Here is a 22,683-nt window from a genome sequence, read left to right on the forward strand (position 1 = left end):
TTATTTTCCAGCATTTCATCTTCTATATTACTGATTCTCTCTTCTGCCTCATTTATTCTAGCAGTTAGTGCCCCCATTTTTGATTGCACCTCATTAATAGCCTTTTTGATTTCTACTTGGTTGGATTTTAGCTCTTTTACTTCTCCAGAAAGAGTTTCTCTAATAACTTCCATATTTTTTTCAAGCCCAGCTAGTATCTTTAAAGTGATGATTCTGAACTCTAGATCTGACATCGTACTAATGTCCGTATTGAGTAGGTCCCTGGCAGTCGGTACTGCCTCTTGTTCTTTTTGTTGAGGTGATTTTTTCCGTCTCGTCATTTTGTGCAGAGGAGAATAGATTAATGAGAGAACAAAATGCTAGCAGAGTAACCACGTCCCCAGAAAATATACTCTAAACAAATCAGAAAAGACCTGAAGCAGTGGGATAAGAAGGGGAAAGAGAGAAAAAAAAAAAAAGAAAAAAAAAGAAAAAGATAAAAACAACAACAAACAAAACAAAAGAACAACAACAAAAGAAAAACCAGAATGTGATCAAATATGATCTATATGGTATATAGATCAGTGCCACACACTAGATTTGGGGTGTGTTTTGGTCTTTTAGAAGAAAGTGTCTCCCAAAATTTTAAAGAAAGAAAAACTTATATATGTACAAAAATAAGGGTTGATATGATGAAGGGATGGAAAATGACTGTAAAAATGGAAATTATAAAAAATTTTATAAAAGGAATTGATAAGAAGTTGTTTGAAAAAAGAAAGAGGATTTAAAAAAAGAAAAAAGAAAAAGAAAAAAAAAGGGAGAGGATGTGATCAGGCAGGGGAATAGAGAACACCATATACTAGAGATTTAGGGTATATTTTAATCTGTTAGAAGAAACTATCTCAAAATTTTAAAGAGAGAACAACTTATATATATAAGCCAAAAATATGGGTAACTACTATGAAGGGATAGAATATGACTCTAAAAATGAAAAATAAAAATGTTTTTTTTTAAAAAAAGGGATTGATAAGATGTTGTTTGAAAAAGGGAAAAAGAAAAATTCAAAAAGAAATAAAAAGACAGTTAAAAAAAAAAAAATTAACTTTAAAAGACTAAGGAATCATGGTAAAAAAGCCGTGAATTCTATGTGCAGTAGTCCCTTAGCGCTGGAGTTCTGCTGTTCTCATTGATCGGTAAACTTGGTCTTGGCTGGCTGTTCTCGCTGATCTTCTGGGGAGGGGCCTGTTGCCGTGGTTTCCAAATGTCTCTGCCGGAGGCGGAATAGCCCCGCCCTTGCCCCCTCCCGGCTAAGTAATCTGCTCGGGTTTGCTCTCCGGGGCTTTTGTTCCCTGCGAGCTTTCCGTACAGCTTTGGAGGCGGAGAGTGAAAATGGCGGCCTCCCAATCTCCGCCCCGGAGGAGCCGAGAACTCGGGCCCGCTCCTCAGTGAGCCCCCAGAGAAAAGCCGTCAGTCACTCCCGTCTCCCCGGTCTGCAGCTGCACTCCGTGCTCAACCGGCCTGTGACCACGCGTTTCTATCTCTGGCACCGGACCCGGTCTGGAGTCTCCAAACCCAGCAGATCCCTGCGGTGCACTCCCGCGCGGCTCCTCCCGGGGGAGGAAGGTGAGTCTCCCCGGATCGGCCGCTTGTTGGGTCCCTGCTGGAGGAGCAGGGGCCCGACTGGGCCGCGGATCGCGGTTAATGGCAACCCCAGCTGAGAGCCCGCGCCTGGGCTCCGCCTCTGCAGCCGGCTTCCCTGCTGCGTTACCTGGGAGCTCTGCTGCCCTCAGGCACCCCCGGTCTTTCTGTGACCCCGAGGGTCCTGAGACCACACTGTCCCGGAGGGTTCCACCCCCCGCTGAGCCACCAGAGTGACGTCCCTCGGCGGAGCTGACTTTTAAAAGTTCCGATTTTGTGCTCCGCGGCTCTATCACTTGCCAGAAGCGGCGGACGGAGGCCCCTCCCCCGCCGTCTATCCTCCCGAATATCGCCTCGGATTCACTTCTCCGCACGTCCTACCTTCCAGAAAGTGGTCGCTTTTCTGATGAGAGAGTTGTTGCTCTTCTTTTCTTCGATCTCCTGTTGAGTTTGTAGGTGTTCAGAATGGTTTGATCCCTATCCAGCTGAATTCCTGAGAGGAGACGAAATCCAGGTCTCCTACTCCTCCGCCATCTTGCTCCAAAAGCTTCTATTCTTATTCCTCATGAGCTGGCTTCCCATCTGAGAATGGCTTCCCATCTTGCATTATGCTGACATTTTCAGTTTCATTTCATTTTCAAATTCAGTTTTCTTTAGGCCTCTAGTCGGTCACAAAGTTCAAGAGTGAGATCCCGGTTCCTGCATCTTCTTTTGCTCCGATTTTTCTTTTTTTGCCCTTCTGTCTTACCTCCTTCAACTCCCATCCCCCTTCTGCTCTTCCATTCCCCCAAATTACCCCCAGACAATGTTGTTAGGCAGCAGCCTTTTAAAGAAAGTTTAGTTTAACAGGCATTAATTAAGAAAAGCAAAAACAAAAACAGATTCTTCCCATTTTTTTCATGTAGAATAATTCACCTCTCACACTCAGCTCTGGGCCATTTCCTTTGCCACCAGAGCTTAGAATTTACCACTTGTGAGCACTTGGATTGAGCTTGTAGATCAGGAAATCCTCTTATGTTGTGCAAAATGGCTGCGATGGCCCCTCAATCACAAATATCTCCTTAGCAATTCTGACTGGAGAATTTCTTAATAGTTTTGGCAGAAAAGCACTAGGAAGGATTCAGACTGTCCTGACATGGGTCAAATGTTCACCGCTAGACTAAAACTTATGGTCAGAGGTACAGTTCACTCTACCCAGACCTACATAGCAATTTCACTCCCGATAAGAAGTCATCCATCCTAGCCCCATGAAGAGGGTTCTGTGCCAGGGAGAGAACTTCTGCTACTGGAAGAAGCAAGGAAACTATGCTGATTGGACAAGAACAGTGTCTGCCTCGAGCATCAGTATTAAGGCTAGGAATTCCTTGGTGTGAGCCACTGTCTACATTGCTGGGGAAGGGGTAGCAAATTTCACCACCCCAAAATATGCCTCTCTGGCATATTGATTATTCTAAGCTAGTTATTTTTAAGAAACTGGAGACACAGGAGAAGCTGTGAAGACCTAGACATTGTCCTTTATAGGAGACACTTAACATTTATAAGGGAAATCTCCATTTGTAAAGGTGTGTCCCTCACTCTGCGCTGAAGGCAAGATGACTCGATCTCTAGACATTCTTATCAATGCAGAAAGCAAAGGCTTAAATCTGCATAAAATCCTCATCCTTGTTTATTCTGTTGTTCCTGGTGACCTCCCATACCTGACTTCCCAGCCCCAACATCTTTTGTCTTTAGCTGAAGATGGTATTTAGGGTGATGGCTTTGGCTATTTCAGAGTTACTCAGTTTTCCTGGGTCTTTCCCCTGTATCCAGGAGGTACACATGATGAGGGAGCAGAGGACAAAGCATAAGCTGACACCCTGCAACTTCTCCCCTGCAATTTCCACTCTCAGGCAGACACTGTGGAGGCAGGGCAATTGGGATATATGTGGGATATATGTGACATTCCTCCAGGAGGCTCCCAACTGTCTTAATGTTAATATTAATGCCTTACTAAGGGAAAAACAACCTTGACAATGGCAAAGCCCTCCAGTATCTTGTAGGTCCTCTTTGGCATCTGCAAATTCTTTTGAAAACCTCCCTTTTTCCCTACCCCCAACTTCCAAGTATATAATCAGCCACCCCTCACAACCCTGGTGCAGCAGCTCTTTCTGCCCACGGGTCCTGTCTCTGTGCGTCAATAAAACCACCATTTTGCACCAAAGACATCTCAAGAATTCTTTCTTGGTCATCAGCTCCAGACCTCACCCCACCAAACCTCACCTAGATTCCAAAACTAAATCACACATGTTATTGAACTTTTGTTTGTTTTTCTCATGTTTATCTGTCTCATGTCAATTTAATTAAACAAGCAAAGAACCTGGAAGGGAAGAAGGAAAAACTTTTCCACCCCTGCACCACTATGTTAATCTTTCTGGAACACTGCTGTTCTGAATTTCTCCCATATTCAAAAACTTGTAAAGACTTCTTATTGCTCAGCAGATAAATCTGGGTTAGAGATAGTTGAGGGAAAGCACCCAAGGTCATCTGTGACCTAGCCCCAATTTCCCTTGAATTTTGGATCCCATATCTCCCCCTGCCCTCTGTATAAAGACATTCTTTGGGACAGAGTCTAGTTGCTGTCCTACACATACACTGTGTCTAGTCCCACCCCTGGGTCACTATTCAAACTGTTGCACCATTAAAGTGCCTGCCCTCTTTCATCTATAAAATCTTACCATCTACAAGGCACTTTCTAACCCCATCACTTTTGTGAAAATTTTCATGACCTACTTTCTACCATCCGGGACAGTAATAGATAGGAAACGGATGGTGGGAAGATAGTGGCTGTGGATGGAGCTCCCTCTTCAGAGTGTCAAAAGGGAAGATGCCTGCTAAGGATGCATCATTTTTACCTATAAAAAGCGTCATTTACACTGTATGCACTCCACTTAACTCTTCAGCCAAAGAAGAGTGTTGGACTATATGATTTGTAAGGTCCTATCTAACTCCATTATTCGAGAAGCCATTCCTCTTGCAAGAGCTGTTTGTACTTTTTCAGGAAGACATAAATAAACACCTCCCCTCATAGTATTTGCTGTTCCCTCAAAAAATGAATGAATGGGCATAATGAATGTCAGCCTCTCTGCCTATTTGGGGAGAACAGAAATAAAGTCCCTTCTGATACATATCTCTTCTCCCCAGTGGAATAAATCAACCTTTATAACTATATTTGTTCATCCATTTACTTTCCTAGAGGGTGGGATGGTGCCAAACTCTGCCAAGAAAACAAGAAACAGTATAATGGATGACAGTACCAGTTTAGAAATTTGCATGCAAGGTGATTTTTAAATTATGGTTTATTAAGCATAGCATATGAATAAATTTCCAAGAACTGGGCTACACACAAAGGTGTAATGAATATAATCATCTTCATTTCCAGCATTTCATTTTGCAGCTCCATTTACTTGAAAAGATCTGATGCAAAAAAGATATTGTACAACACATTTCCTTTTCATGAGTATACTTACACACTGTGAGAGAAAACAGGATCACTGCAGTTTGATGGTGGGGAGAAAAGTAAGGAAACATGCAGGGTGGGTTTCAAGCTGATGTCTGTGTACTGTGTTTTGTGCAGTAGTCAAATGCATTTCACATTATCTTGTCCCAAGGTATTGCTTCAACGGAAATGTCAGGAGATGTCATTACACTGTCATCTGGTCTGACAATCATATTAGTAAACACTGGCAGCTCCATAGGTCATGCGTCTCTCTGGCAAACGCTGATGAGTTTATTAACATATACAGCATCACTTTGTCAAGCCTGCTTGTTAATCTACATTTACAGACGCACAGTGGTTGATGGAGTTGAAATGCTCCCCTGGTTAGAGCACACAATGGCCCCAAATCAAAATACATAGTAGGAACAGCGAGCTGGTTGCAAGGTTGCGGGTGGAAAGTCCCTCCTTTATTTTATGAGTTCAAATATCTGTGGGCTGCTGATAAGGTCTGTATACTCGTATTTTTCTAACAAATGGTTCTCGTGAAAAAGCTTAAGAACACCAAACAGATATAATTCTTCCTTCACTATGGTACAGAACATGTGGTAATCTACAAATCAGTCCACTTAATGCACACTATCTGTGTGGCCTTTGACAAGCAAGGGTAGTCAAATCCTCAATCTTAGTTTTCTTATCAGTAAAATGGGATTAATCTATCTACCCATTTATTCATTCATGCACCTCCTCCTTCCCTCTCCCCTCCCCTGGCCTGGAAGGTTCTAGAGAGGAAGAACTCTGTTACTTACGTATTTTCTCCATTCAGCAGGTCTTTCTCCCTGGCAACCAGACCATCCTCCTACTGCTACAGGTGCTAGGTCCCACATTCTCCTGCACCACAGGTTACCGTGCAGGTACTATCTCTGGGTTTCTCATGGATGTCACCCTATCACCAGCCGATTTGTAGCCCTGTCTCAAAGGGGTCACAGTCAGCAGTATTATGCTTTCTATTATCTGAAGAGCCTGTCCTCATAAGCCCTGTGATATGACCAGGGTCATTCGCTGGGGTCTGCTTACCCATGTAGAATGAATGTCTTCTGCCTTACTTAGGCCAGCTGTCATTCAAACCCACACTGAAAATCACACAAGCCCTAGGTAAGAGGCCACTAGCATTGGCCACATGGGAAGAAAGGTGCGGCACTGGAATCCAGAAGCATCCCAGCTCGGGACTGGAAATACTACCCAAGAATAAGATGGAGCCTGAGTCACAGGCAAAGGCTGGTCTGCGACATGCCAGGTGGAAGAATAAGCAGGAAGAGAACGTCAAAGCATGGAAGCCAAGGGTGGAACAAAAGAGATGTGGCCAACTGGAAAATAAAGTCTCAGTCCTCAGAGCAGATGAAAATGGTAATGACGTTGGATGGATTGAAATCTTACCAAGTTTCAGGCACTGTGCTAAGTGCTTTTCATGCATCATCTCATTTAATCCTCAAAACATCTCCAAGGGGTATTATTATCCCCATTTTAGAGATGAGGAAACTATGCTCCATAGTTAAGTATTTTGCCCGCAGACACACACGCAGCCAGGAAATGGCAGAACCAAGATTCAGATCCAAGGCATCCAATGCCAGACCTCAGCCTTTACTACTGGCATAGCTCCTCTGCAGCCCAAATCAAGAGTGGTTCCTGGAAGAAAGGAACAGAGTGATGTTTCAACCCTACACATGCAGAAACTCATACTCTTCACTTTTACAGCTTTACTTCATTCATCTTAAAGAAATAAGTTCTGTTTATGCTCCTTTTCCTAAGGAGCAACTTCAGAGGTATTAGGATGCTTTGGGCCATGAATAACCAATACCCAACAAAAGTATCAGAAGGGCTTCATTCTCTCCTATAACAACACATCTAGAGACAGGTCAGTCTGGAAATTTTAATCCAATGGCACAACTATGTCCTATGTTTCCTTTCTCTGCCAGTTCAGTCAATCAGGGCAGTTGCTCCTCATGGTCACAAGATGGCTGCAGCACCTCCAGGCATCAAACACAAGTTAAGGATGTCCATTAAAGAAATGGAGTATTTCTCCCATACATCTCCATTTAGTAGAGAGGAAAACCTTCACCAGAAGCCTCTTTGAATACCTCCTCTTGGCCTTTATGTCCATGCCCTGCCTAAACCAATCACTGGCAAGGAAGATAGAATTGCCATGAGTAGCTTACATCAATGGTGATTGATTTGTGGATCTGAGGAGGGCTTACCCTTTTTACCCACATGGGAAAACAAAGTCCAAAACAAAAATGGGGAGGAAGAAGGTGTGTTTGTGGGGTAGGGAAGAAGGCTACTGAGTAAGCAAAAAGTGATTGCCATGCTGGGGTGGGAGGAAAAGAGATTGTTGGATTATTTAATCCCTTCCTATTTTTTCCCATAAGGTTAATTATGCAAATTGGGGATACACATATACCAGAAATAAAGAATCTCAAGGAATCACATTGGGAATCACATCCACAACACAGATGATCTCCTCTCGATTTGTTCAATGGATCAACATGGTTGTGAATCCCTGTGGACCCTTTACAAACAAGGTGATGGTCAAACCTCCCACGATTACGGTTTCACACCCAAGGAAATATCCTTATCGGGGGATCTTCACTAAACTGCTGCTGAAGAACACAAATGTAATAATAAAACAATAAAGCCACGACCTGATCACATGCCAGTCACATTCATCCCACCTCCTGCCACGTTTTCATTTTGATGCGAACAGGTCAGCCGTTATATGTCACACCTCAAACAGCTCATCTTTATATAAGAGATGCTGGAAAACTTATGATCTGGGTGACTTTTTAAGCATCTCAGATGTATCCTGTTTACCAGAAGGGTTCCAAGCAGAGCTTTCCAGTTTGCATGCAAACTGCATGAGAATATGTAATCAACTGGGTCCCCTACTTGGTGGCAAGGGAGAAACCAAATGATTCCATGGGAATTTATGTTAGCAGTAGAGTTATTTCTACCTCTGAGAGGAATCCTTCAAGTCAGCAGATTATTAGGCTGATGTTAATACAAACAAAGTTGTGAATTCCCCTACTGTCTTTCCCTGCACTTAATTCTAGCCACACACTCCTCACTCGGAAAGACTGACCTAGATACCAGCTCTATTCTGTGACTCATTCTATGCCACACCCACCTCCTGCTCTTGAATCCTGGCCGTTGGCTCCCACTTCTTTAGGAATCATATAAGATTCCAGTGAGTCAGGAATGACCTCCAGTTCAAGATACCTCCTTTTTAATGCTTTGCTTCTCTCTGTGAGACATGTGATGGTATGGATATCCAATATGGGAGATATGGCATGGGAGTTCAGGGCAGATGATAACCTTGTCCACAGTATATAGCCTGTTAACTGATTCGGACACAAATCCTTCTCCATTTAAATTCTTAACTCTTCCTACTAAACCAGGCTCTTTCCCACATTTCAGGACAACATGTTTGGGGGAGGAAAAGAGACCAAGAGCAAATGGATCTACTAATGAATAAGAAGTCCAAAAATGCACCCCCTTGCCGTTGCTTCCCCCAACCCCTGTGGAAAGATAATAAGGATCAATGGAAGCCAAGCTGTTAACAACAGGAGTTGTCACACTTTATAAAGAGCCTACATTTATTATATTTGCTGCCATTTTGAGGCACACATTCCAGTGGTACAGTAATGGGATTGTTACCGATCTTACGGAATCTCTGATTCCTAATTAAAATCTGCTATGTGAACATGAAGTCTTCTTTGCTGAACAGCCCTCCTCCTGGTTCCCCAGTAGTACACAGTTATGGTGGGTTATATGCTGGTCCTCTTCCTCCAGACACTCAAGTGGGAAACACATTCATGGAAATTGATGAAATTCCCCATGTGTATTCTGTCCTTTTTCACTAGCCATGAAAAGACTACAATGATTAAATACACACTCAACACAGTATATGTGATGTGTCGGGCACACTTTAGGCACTTTTATTTTAAGATTTTATTTATTTATTTTTGAGAGAGAGAGAGAGAGAGGATGAGCACAAGCAGGGGAGGGGCAGAGGGAGAGAGAGAATCTCAAGCAGACTCCCCACTGAGCATGGAGCCTGATGCAAGGCTCAGTCCCACAACCCTGAGATCATGGCTTGAGTTGAAGTAAAGAGTCAGACGCTTAACTGACTGAGCCCCCCAGGCACCCCTGGGCACTTTTACCTGCCATTTTCTTTAAATCTCATAATGAACAATGTTTGTCTAAACAAACCAGCCTTGAGAAATTAAAGGATTTCCTCAAACTTATTCAGGAAGTGGCAAAGCTGTGTGACACAAAGCCAGGCCTTTCCCTTCACGTCTCACGCTTTTCACACGACAACACTTTTTTCCCATCTGCATTGCCATATAATAGGGGACAAACCAACAGAATAAAAATGTATTTCTGTAGAACTACTATCTGCAGAACTCCACATGGTAGAGCTTGAGCCAGACCTTGTGATCTGGACAGGATTCAGATAAGAAGGGAAGCAGAGAAGTCACTGAGGTTGGAAGAGAAGTAATTGAGGTGTTTACTTTTTCCTTATTTGCTCAGGCATATTTTGCATTTTTTTTTAAAGAGGCACAAAACTGAATTCAGATCAAATCAGAACTTCTTTGAGTACTGAAACTTGGTGAGACTGGCACCAAGCCCTAACCTTGACCTTAAGTTGGATTCAGTCCTCAAAGCAGCATCCTTGTGAATGGATCTGTTTATGTGGTGAAGCTTCCACAGGAATGTGTTTGTTTTAGGGGAGAATTTAGGGAAAAAATTTAAAATAGAGACCCCAAATCCCCCCAAAAACCCAGTTGTCCAGCTTTCACTTATCCTCCTCAATTTTTTTTCTATCAAACAGTGTTTCTGTTTTCCTTATAGACAAAGAAACCAACGGGCTCAAGTCTTGGTCTGTGGAGTTTCTGGAATTCCAACAGAACTGGGCCAACTGGTAAGAGGTTATCCCCATTATTTATCTGTACAGGCACATCAACAGGAGCTGGGGAGCTGCTTTCCCCATAGGAAGGTACATCTATCTTCACAGGTCCTGCAGTGGCCTGGTAAAGACAATATGGAGAAAAATACAGGGACAATCATTAGCTCTAACTTTCTTGTGATGTATATTTAGGTCTTATCCCTTCTGTGGCTTGAATATGTCCTCACAATCCTGAAGTATGCTTTTCTACAAAAGAATAGGTGGGCATGACCCTCCCCACCCCCCACCCCGTTATGCCCAAACTGACATATGACCTCCAATTCTTTCTCTTGTATGTCCTGATATATATGACTGAAATACAAACTGTATTTCTGAATAACCTGAAATGTCTCACGGTTCATCAGGGAAATTGGAAGAAAAAAATCTCCATGAATACTATTTAATTGCAACTGTGTGGTTATGACAGTTGGTGCTAATAATTGAAGCTCATAATTGCTCTTCAAAAATCTTAGTTGAGAACACATTATCATGGAAAGATGAAATGTTGTCCAGCGGTCAGTCTGGATTTCTCTAGCAAAGTGAGGAAAGCACAAGAGACAGACAAAGGTGCATGAGTGTGTGTGTGTCCAGAGGTAAAATTCATGGCTTGGAATAACAACAACCATTTATTTGCATATGATTCTGCAATTTGGATAGGGCTTTGCCGAGATTGCCCAAGCCCACTTCACAAGGCATTAGCTGGGTCTTCACAAGGCTCATATAACCAGGAGCTTGGCTGAGGTTGGACATCCAAAGAGGCTTCACTGTCACATCTAGGGCCTGATCTGTGGTGGCTGGAATTCTGGGGGCTGGCTGTGCCACTCTCTCTCCAGTTGGGGCAGTCAGTCTACTTGAATTGTGGCTCAGGGTTCTACAAGAGTGAAAGGGTTCATAGGGGCCAGAAATTTCTACTGCATTCTATTGATCCACACAAGTTTCCAACAAGATTCAAGGAGATGAAAGTCAAATCCACTGTTGCTGGGAGGAGTGACACATAGGTACAGGGATGGGAGGAAATGTTGAAAGCCATATTTGAGCCCATCTACTACAATTTTTTGCATTAGAGTACTGACAAGACTCTCTTCCTGATCAAAGTCTAGCCAGGCTCTGAGAAGGGAGCCCTCTTTTTAACCAGTCTTCAACTTTGGCCTATAAGAACTGCAGCTTACAGCACAAACAATTTGCTCTACCACCCACACTTAGAGACTTGAATAAATACTAGCTTACTATGTATCAGCTCAAAGCTGTGTCTCTAGGATGATGACCCCCAATCTCCTTAAATGTCTGCCTGAGAAAACTCAGTGTTGCCAAGATACTTTACCATTTGTTCTAGCCAAAACCTAACTATAGGCCCCTGACCTCCCTTTTCTTAGAGCATTTACTTTAGAAAACTTGGCAGTTGTAAATCCTTTCTCTGTTCCTTTGAGATATATCTTCTACAACCCTGGAACATCTTTCACAAGAACCTGGGGCCATCATTTTGAAACATAACCATCAAGAAAGATAGAGCCCTGTCTCCCAATCTATGTGGGTGAGGTAGGATGCTAACTTCAATAGACACCAAGCAGTGGACACAGATGGGCTTAATCACATTGTGCAGTCCCTCTGGCTGATTCTTGTCATTTTCCACTTTCTTGACTCTATGAAGCCCTGTACTCCCCTTCTCCCTCATCCTCCCTTTAAAATGCCCAGTCACCTCTGCGGAGTTGACTGGATTGGAGATGAGCTCAGTCTGTCTCCCCTACTGCAGTAGCTTGAATAAAATCTGTCTTATAATTTTTAACAAGAGTCTAGTGAATAATTTTTCTTTGCCAGTGTTCCTAGTGAAAGATAATGCTGAACTAAGGTATTTACATTTAGGATGGAGGGAGGGAAACAGAACTGAGATGTATTTAGATACTAGACCCCAAGTTCTTAGAGATTAAGGAAATGAGAAAGAATCAAGGGTCATAGATGAGGAGGCTCAGACGGTTAAGCGTCTGCCTTCGGCTCAGGTCATGATCCCAGGGTCCTGGGATCGAGCCCCGCATCGGGCTCCCTGTTCAGCGGGAAGCCTGCTTCTCCCTCTGCTTGTGTTCTCTCTCTTGCTGTGTCTCTCTCTGTCAAATAAATAAATAAATAATCTTTAAAAAAAAAAAAAAGAGTCACAGATGAGGTTTAAGATTCAGATTTGGGGCACCTATCGAGTTGGTGGTGCCATTCATCGAGAGCCTGGCTCCGCAAGGGGAAGAGTAGCTTGGGTTCAGCTCTTAAATGCTAATTTGGAGAAACCTTCCAGATGGAGATGCCGGTTAGGCATTTGGGTATATGGTTTTGAAGCTCTGAAAAGAGATGATCAGGAAGAGCACATCTTGAAACCCTAAACATTTCAGGGGCTAATTAAAGTCATGTGAGTAGTTGAGAAAAACTAGAGGGAGTGCTTAGAAGGAAAAGCAAATGGGGCTTCAGACATTTGGAGATAGGCAAATAGAAGGAGCAGCCAGAGAGAACCCAGGGTCTGGGTAGAAAAGATCTCCAGGCCAGCACCCCTGCCTGTTACAGCAGTGATGGAGGCTGGGCTTACATGTAGGCCATCCCAGCAAATGAAGGGTGTTCTTTCTGACAGCTTCAATGTATCTGGGGAACAAGGGCATTTTGACTGCTGAGAACAAGAGCAGTAGGAAGAACAAGACAAGGTAGGAGGAAAGTGGGAAGGTTTAAAATATCTGTTATAGGAAATGAGAGAAAAAAACTGAATCAGGTTCAAGGTTATATTCCCAGGACTCCACATCCAATGGTGTAAAGGTAGGAATTGGCTGCCCAGTACCCAGGATAAACAAGACTAACTCAATGTTCTAGCACAAAAAAAATGGAGTCTCTCCAAACCTCTTCTGCAAAATATGCCAATATACACATGGATATATTCTTTATTCTTGGAGGTTATCTGTCTAGATGTTGGAGAACATGTGGGAAATAACAAATCCTGTGTTTTTTGTTACTGCATTAAAATTCTCCAAATCACACAGTTTTCCCTATGGTGAAACAGTGACTAGAGGGGTTTCTTGACTTTTTATATTCAATAAACAATGCCAATAGAATCAGTTCTAAGCAGAAGATTGTTCTGTGTCTGCAGGCTACCCCTCCATCCCCAGCTGTGGATAGGATTTAAGTATGTGCCCAACACTCTTGGGTTCAATGTCTATAGCTACTCTTGCAGAGTGTGTTGTGGATGCCTTAAAGCAACAACAAATACTACTGAATACCCATCATATCTGACACTGTGCTTCCTTACCTTTTGTAGCTGGATATTTAAGAGTTAAATTTACGGGTATTGAAAGATGAACTTAAATAACTGCCTGGATGAGATTTACTTAAGCTACTAATTAGTTCCAGGCACCAGGCTAAGAAAATTCTAGTTTGAAGGCCACATATGACCCTCAACATGAATTTATCCATCCTCAGAGAAAGGATCAAACACTAAAATGTTGAGATATTCCCAGAAATCAGAAAATACCATGTCACACTGAAATGCTGCCTTAGCCCCAATATCTGAAGTGGGCGTAGGGAGAGATGTTTTATGCGTCCCTTTCCTCTGAGTTTCTTACTGACTGACAGTGAATATAGACTAAATATACATTGTTTTAGCATTTGGTGACTAGGATTATATACTCCTTTTCAAAATTAAATAAAAATGTGGTCTTTGTTGTAAATTCTTCCATGCCTCTTACTAATTTTTTTCCCTAAAACTTATTGACTCATGATAAATGAAAGAAATGTCCCATCTCTGTACCAGCCAACAAGGTTCAGATGATGACTGGTAAATAATTCAATTTTTAAAGGAAAAGGTGACGTGAGCCAGATGTCTCCAGAATATTTATTTTTCTCTCTTTTTTTCTTTTTCTAATTAGCCTCATGCAGCCTCTTTGAAAACACACAGGAGACAAACATGATTTTAGATGACATCAGCTGGCAAACAAATGTGGCTTTCCTTTATCCAGTCTGATATTTATTTTTGTTTATCTAAATCTTAGATAAAAGTAATTTTGTTCACAGACTGTGAGCCATGGTGAGGGCAAAGATTGTGACTTTCAAGTTATTTTTTCACTAAGAACCCAGAATGATTCTATGATCTTGGAGAGTTTTAGTGGATAAAATAGTGTTTTGAGCTGTTGTCCTTGAAAAAAGATTAATTTTATTTGGACACTTCCAGGTGCCACCAGTGCCATGGGGAGGGTAGCTTTCCAGCCAGAAAGCAAGTTTTATCTTCCTAGAATAGAGCATGAGAAAGGTGTTTAATTTTAATTCTTTCTTTTGGCCTTAGTTTTTTGCTGGAATTGCAGATAGAGAATAGTACTAAAAGCAAATGTTTATATAGTGACGGTTATATGCTAGACACTGTTCTGAGCTCTCTGCATGCATTAACTAACTTAGTTCCCCAACAGCCCTGTGGGGTAAGTAACGTAATAGTGTCCTCATTTTTCAGATGAAGAAGCAGAAGCACAAAGAAGTTAACAAGTTATCCAAGGTCATAGCTTGTGACTTGTGGAGCCAGTCTGTGCTCTTGATCAGCTGACCACACTGCTTACACTGAATATAATACAGTCACCATCTGCACAGAGGGTAGACTGGCGGGTAACACAGAGCCCTCCATAGATATTTGTATTAAAGTGTGGAAATATAATAATCAAGATATGGCCTAATGTCATGGGAACCCAGACTGGATATACCAGAACCACCTGGATGAGAGGGTGATCTGAGAAAGCCTCCTGAAAGGGAGAGTTCCTGAGTTGAGCCTCAAAACACAAAAAGTCATAAAAGAGGCCAAGGTGGGGGAAGAGCATCCCTCAGCAGAGGGAAACGTGAACAAGAAGGTGGGAACATGGAACCACACTTCGGCAAATTAAAGATGCAATTGATTGTTAAAATTTCCTTTTTTTTTAAAGATTTTATTTATTTATTTGAGAGAGAGAGAGCACAAGCAGGGGAGCTCCAGGCAGAGGGAAAAGCAGACTCCCCACTGAACAAGGACCCTGATGCAGGACTCGATCCCAGGATCCTGGGATCATGACCTGGGCTGAAGGCAGAGGCTTAACTGACAGAGCCTCCCAGGTGTCCCTAAAATCTCCATTTTCATGTGCATTGCTAAGAAGAACAAATGCTGCCCATGCCCCTATGATTCGTCATCAGTTGAAATAAGCATGCTTTAGAATATGTTTCATGCTGTCTGACTTCAGAGATACTAAGTGGGAAAAAAATGTGCACCCTAGAATAGTGAAATATGGCACACGTGGTTTGGTACAGCTGGGGAATTAAGTAAAAGAGAAAAAGAAGGAGGCTGTTGCAAAATCTAGCCCTTTGGCAGTTTGGGGGGAGTGGCGGGGAGAGAAATAAGACCAAATCTGAGTTGTTTTGAGCTCAAATCCACAGGATTTGGTGATCATCTGGAGGCTCATGGACATCCAAGTAGTTGCAAAGTAGTTATGATAAGTAATACTGGGTTTTCTACTTATGGGAGAGATATAAAGCTTTATATATGTATATCTATACATATATATATATATTACACACATTATAAATAGGTAGATAGATGATAGGTAGATAGATTAGATAGATAGATAGATAGATAGTAAATCAAGTTAAAGAAAATTATTAAGTTATAATACAAGTAGCATATGGCCATGATAGTTTTTGTGAAGACAGCTCTGGTAAAAACTCATGAAGAATAGTAGGGTTTTGGCCTAGAGATCTGGATGCGAGCATTCATCACAGAGATGGTAGATGGAGGAATATGGGAGGATAGTCCCACCCAGAGAAAGTGCAGAACTTAGCTACAAACTGAGATGGAAAAGAAGAATCCTCCAAATAAAAAAAAGTGCAACATTTAAATGTACCTCAAGGTGGGATAAGTATCCTTGGCATCCAGTCTAAGCAAAAGATACCAGATTAAATTCATCTTTCATTTCCTGAAATGACCTTATGAGCTCATAAAATCACTTTTGCCAAATGAAGTGTGTCTGGCAGAGAAACACTCAGGGCTTCGTGAATGGTGCCTATTGCGGAAGGTGGTGAAAAGTGGGAGCCAGACTCATTAGTCACCAAGGGAATAACAGAGCTATCTATAGAATGAATGGAAAGTTCTGAAACTCTGCTGATTTCCAAGGTCAGCAGGGCATATCCACAAATACTTACTGAGCACCTACTTGTTGCAAGGTGAACTCCGGATGTGATTCCTTGGCCAGGCAGCCCAAACTCTGAGCCATTAAGTATGGATCTCATTTCATCTGATAACATCAGTGGTGAAGTCATTCTTGGCTTCTTGCAGACGTCCTTCAAAGTGCTCATACACAGGAGCCCACAGAGGACAGTTGTAAACCTCACTGCTTGCCAAAAACGTGGGTGGCAGGCCAGGCTCCCTTACTCAAATCACACTCAGAAAACATAGAAATCCAAGCTGTTGCCTGATATTCAACTAAAGAGTGTTTAGATTGTACACTGAGCTCGTGTTCTTGCTATGAAGTCTCCTTCCATTTATGAGCAGACCTCTATTCAAGAGGCCAACATGACACCATGTCTTGCAGAAACCACAAGCCCCTCACATTCTTTTTGGAGGAGAAAAGTCATGTACTTTCTGTTTTACAGATAAAATGCCTAAAGCACTAAGAAGTAAATTGAATTAGCCGAGTTCTTCTAAGTTAATCTCTGAAGGGAAAAGGCTACACTGATGCTTCATAAAATTGTGAGTTTAAGAAAAAAAAACTCTGTCTTAAAGAACCATGAGGTAAAGGTCAGTGAGACTTGGCTCAGGTTTGCTTGACACACAAGCAAGCAGTTAATGCTATAAAAAATCATTCAGTCATTGTATGACTAAAAAATCCTATATATAAGATGGAAGGATGGATGATAGAAAGATAATAGGTACATGGATGGATGGATGGATGGTTAGTGGATGGATAGATGATAGATACATAATAGATAGATGATACAGATAGATAATAGATACATGGATGGAGAGAGAGAGAGAGAATGGCCAGAATTACTGACACTGAATACTGAAATGTGAGTCAATCATAACACAGGGAAAAGAGCACTTAATTTGGCCTCTTGAGAGCACTGTTTCAGTGTGTGACCTGGAATCAGCCCCTCAAGTTCTTGAGCCTACCTTGCCTGCATATAGCCCTTATGGAAGTTATTAGTAAAAGTACCATGATTATTAACAACTAACATTCTACTTAATATTAGCCATTGGGCTCAGAATTTTATATAGAATATCTCACTTGGTCCCTAAGGCAATCCCATGAGGGAGATTATTTGACTAATACCCTTTTCAGACAAGGAAAATGAGGTGCAAAGAGATTTCCTCAGTGGTTCGAGGTCACATAGCCATCACGTTGAGAAAATTCATACGAAAGGCTGTGTATTTTTTACCACTATGCTTGAGACACTGGGCATGAGAATGTTTGGGAAGTTGCCAAATGAAATACATAGCAAACGTATATCAGTAAAGTACATATAGAGTGCATAAACATACAATGAAATTTCCTGAAGCAAACGACACATCATCAACTAATAAGCACATCTTGCCTGCGACTTGGCTTAATTCCAGGGAATGCCAAATCCTAGCACATGTTTCTACATAGCTGTTGGTGCGGGAACCTGGAGGGTGCCAGGGAATGGGGTGAGGTCTGGGTAGTATCTTATTCTGAGGAGCCACAGATTCTCATTCCCCACCCTGCTCCTTATGACATCAGGGCAAGGCTCCAAAAGCAAATCTGTGCTTGGATTGGAGAAGGAGGTGATGGCTTTAGTGTTTCTGCATTTGGAACTCACATGGAGCGTTGTGACCTCCCAGTCATGGCAGGGAAGGCAAGGCCACAACAGGAAAAACAGTTGCAAGCCCAAACCGGGATCACTGGAAAGGAGAGCAAAGAGCACCTCACTGGAAATTACAGAGTTGTGAGGACTGAGGGAAGTCAGGAAGAAGAATGTTCCTTCCCCAAACCCTCAGCCATGCATGTCCTCGACTCTGCGTTTACTGCTGAGTTATATGAGGATACTGAATGGATATACATATCCACCTTGAGAAAGCAGCTATCCGCACATGAACCTTCCAGCCCAGGCAAATCAAATGCGTGTGAACGTGTACTAGAAGGACAATTCCATTATTACTCTTCACCACATCTTTATTTTAAATTTATGTTACTATTCCCATTCGACATTATTATACTTTATAGGTCTTTGACATCATATACGAATAACGAATTGCAGATGTTAAGTCATCCCAATTTTATGGAACTTACCTGCCCTGTCTCCACCTCTGTCCCGAGTGGAGATGTGTCTCTGTAATCCACCCTCTTCATTTTATCTTGACATCTGCTACTTTTCTCTCTGCTGACTCAACCTTCACACTGTACACTCAGGGTCATCCCTTCCAGATAAGCAGACTCCCTCCACACTCAGCCTCTTCACAAATGTTTTCTCCTCCTCCATGCTTGACTGAAATGTGACCATCCCAAGATTTCTTGTAGAGAGCCACAGTCTCTTTCTCCTCAGAGCTGCTTCCAGAATCAAATGAATTCTTCAACTTCAAAGTAAAGCTCGGTTTCTTCAAGATTCATGTCAAGCAGCTATGTCTACTTTCACTGATCCTCATCCCCGTCCTCTAATAATAGTAGGGCAGGATGTAATATAACCATGCAGCCACTCTTTCTTTGGTGGGACCACATCTGGTCCATGGGAAATGCCAACCCAGTTTTCGCTCTTCCCAACTCCAAGAGTGCAGGCTGAGTCTCTCCTTTGACTAGGTAGCCTTTGAGACTTCTCAGAAGGAAGCAAAACCCTAGTACTTTCTCTCATACCACAGGATTCACAGAGGAAATTCTCCAAGTAGTTCCATTGCCCTCCCCACCCCTTTCAGGGGAGGACTTCACACATCACTTTCTCAGGGGAAAGACCTATAGCAATATCTCTCCACATAGCGAACAACTGATATTTTAATTTTATTCCCTCTTATGTAGTAAGGTGTTTAAGCACCATAAATTGATTCTGGTTTTTGTTTTTTTGTGTCTGTTTTAGATATTTTCGCTGAAAATTTACATTCCCTTAGGCTCCACACTTTGGAAACTGATCTCTATTGTCTTACGGTCTTAGCATCTTGACTGAGCGTTTACCATGTGCCATTAATTTTCACACAACAGTCCAATGACTGTAGGAGAACAACATTATGATTATCCCCCACTCACAGATGAGGACAAGGAAGTGTAGGGAGCAGTAAGGTGAACTGTCCAGTCTCACACAGTAAGGGAAAAGGCTGGATGTTGAACCATGTTTCTTGGACTTTGGAGTCCAAGCTATTATTATACCACTGTCTATGTTTCTTGAATGTATTCATTCAACCACGTCTTTTCCTCATTTACTGAAATCTTTAGTGCAGGGCTTAGGGACTTCTGCCCACCCCCAGTGCTGCCTGAATGGATTCAGCTTCCCTATTGACTATCTACTCGATGGTCAAGTGGGCTCTGCCATCCTGATGACCCCAGTGTCAACTCTTTGTGGCCACTCATGCCCCTGGCCACCATCTCCTCTCCAGACAACTCTCTCCATACAACTCTCTCTAATAGTCTGTAATAAATAATATCCAGACCTCCAGTCCCTTGATCCACCTAATTATTTTGTCTATCAGTCCCTTGCTATACTTTCTCTATCCCACCCTCTTTTCAGTCTTGCATGGCTAAGTTTCTTGAAACAGTTGGCTGGTGTGCTTTCTCTCTTTCATTATCACTCAATCTACAGAAACATGACTCTGTCTTCATTGTCTTTTTGCACCCGATAGCCACTACTGTGGGATAACAGCTGTAGTAATTCCTTTTTTTCCCTTTATCTCAGCTATTTATTTATTTATTGGGGGTGGGGAACATATCTTCACAAAAATTATCATGGCCATATGCTACTTTCTTTATATCATCCCGTTAAGGAAGACTTCCCTCAGCCAGATCTCTAGCCTTGCACCCGATAGCCACAACTGTGGGATAACAGCTGTAGTAATTCCTTTTTTTTTCTTTATCTCAGCTAATATATCATCCCATTAAGGAAGACTTCCCTCAGCCAATATAACCAAGTGGAGCACCTGTGCTAAATTCATCCAGAGTACCTGTACTCACCCTTATAACATTAGTTAGTCCTTACCAGAACGTAAATTCCTTGAGGGCAGGAATGGTATTTTGTGTAAAGGGGAGTTCCCTTCACTTAGCAGAGACTGTGACAAGCTACAGGGGCTACTCAAATACTTGTTTGTTTGGGTTTTTTCATTGTCCCATTTGATGTACAACATTATGTAAGTTTAAGGTGTACGACATAATGATTTGGTACACTTACACTGGAAGACGAGTGCCATGGCAGCATTAGCTAACTCCTCTATCATGTCATAATTGTCCTTTCTTCTGGTGCTGGGAACAAGTTAAATCTGGTCTCTTAAGTTCAATGTTTAGAATACAGTTTTGTTGTCTATAATCACCATACTATGTATTAGGTCTCCAGGTTTTATGGATCTACTACAGATTTTTCTTGACTTACAGTGGGGTTAATCTTGGTAAACCCAATTGTGAATTGCAAATATCCTAAATTGACAATGCACTTTGTATAGCTAACCTACCAAACATCATAGCTTAGCCTCGTCTCCCTTAAACGTGCTGAGACCACTTAGAGTAGCCTGCAATTGGGCAAAATCATCGAACACGAAGCCTACTTTATAACAAAGTGTTAAGTATCTCGTGTAATTTATTGAATACTGAAAGTGAGACTCAGCATAGCTTTTTGGGTGCAGAATGGTTGTAAGTCTATGGGTGGTTGGCCTCATGGTCACAGGGCTGAAGGGGAGCTGTGGTTCCTGCCCAGCTTCACGACAGAGTCACAACACATATCGCTAGCTTCGTGACAGAGGGTCGTACCCCATACCGCTAGCCCCAGAAAAGATCAGAATTCAAAATTTAGAGTACAGTTTCTACTGAATAGGTATCACTTTCTCACCATCGTGAAGTTGAAAAATTACCAGTGGAACTATTGTAAATTGGGGACCATCCACAGTTGCAAGTACGTATCCTTAAACTCTGTCTCTCCCATTCCCCTACCCCGGAGCTCTTGGTAGCCACCATTTTATGCTCTGCTTTTACAATTTAGGATTGTTTGTTTGTTTTTATATTCCACATTTAAGAGCTATCATACCGTATTTATCTTTGTCAGTATGATTTATTTCACTTAGCTTAATGTCCCCGAAGTCCATCCATGTTGTTGCAGTATTTCCTTTTTTTTTTTCTCATGGCTGAATAGTATTCTATTATCTGTCTGTACACCCCACATCTTCTTTATCCACTTATCCATTCATGGACACTCAGGTTGTTTCCACATCTTAGCTATTGTGAATAATACTGCAGTGGAGAACAACGTGGAGCTTCCTCAAACAAATGAAAAATAGAACTACCATACAATCTAGCAATCCCACTTCTGGGTATATATCCAAGGGAAATGAAAACAGGTTACTAAGAGACATACGCATTCCCATGTTTATTGCAGCGTTATTCACAATAGTCAAATACTTGCCGAGTGGATAAAGGACTACACAAAGTGGATAAAGGACAGGACCATAGGGGGATCCAAGTAGGTTGGCGGAAAGACTGATGAAGAGACAGGTAGATACAAAGTTAAGAAGGCAGCTTTGTCGAATAATTCAAATGGAGGGAAATGTGTGGAACTTGGCCTCAATACATGACTGGGAGTCTTGCAGGAAGGAATTGGGGGGTGGGGGGAACACTAGTGAGCAGTTGTCAGGGTAATTTTCACTTTCCAGAGGGAGAAGGAAAACCAAGGAAATGCCTCATGTTATTATTCATGAAAAGAGCTTAATGGCTGAGTGGGAACATTTGTTAGGGGAAAAATTGAAAGGAAGAGTTTAAAAGCTAAGACAGCCTGGTGACTATTTTAGAATAGCTTGCTCAAAGTCCAGGATAAATGCATGCCAAGGAACCAAAAGACCTGGCACTTTAAAGAAAACAACAAAAGCTCACATACAACTCTTCATGGTCAACTGGCAAAATAAAATAGGTTTTTCTCCTGCCATTTTTCAAAAATGAAAAGACAGGCTAAGTGAGGAAAACAGGAAGGCATACACTAGAAATTAGACATGCCCAAAAAAAGAATTTAAGAGAGTATTGGTAAGGGACTCCAAGGCTAAAAATAATAGACTCTTTATATCCACAAAAAGGGCAAGGTCAGCTAGAGGCTTAAGTGGATGTTGTGCAAACGCAGAACTCAAATAAACTATAGCAACAACGACAACAACAACACAATATTTTTAGTGACTACTAGCCATCCTCCAGGCACCACACTGAGTATTTTATATACATTGCCTCATTTAATCCCCACAACTTCCTGCTATTGATCTCATTTTATAGATGAGCAGATGGAGGCACAGAAAGGTTACGTATTTTCCCAAAGTCACACAGCTGGCAAATCATAGGTTTGAGATAGAAACACACGCCTGAGTTTAGAGTCTGTGCACTATGTGCCTTAGGCTTTGCTAGCAAATTACCAAATAGATCAGCGTTATTGGATCAATTACTGA

The sequence above is a fragment of the Mirounga angustirostris genome, unplaced genomic scaffold, assembly GCF_029215605.1.
Source record: "Mirounga angustirostris isolate CCGP_5_RB_7025 unplaced genomic scaffold, mMirAng1.0.hap1 SCAF_17, whole genome shotgun sequence".
Classification (NCBI taxonomy): domain Eukaryota; kingdom Metazoa; phylum Chordata; class Mammalia; order Carnivora; family Phocidae; genus Mirounga; species Mirounga angustirostris.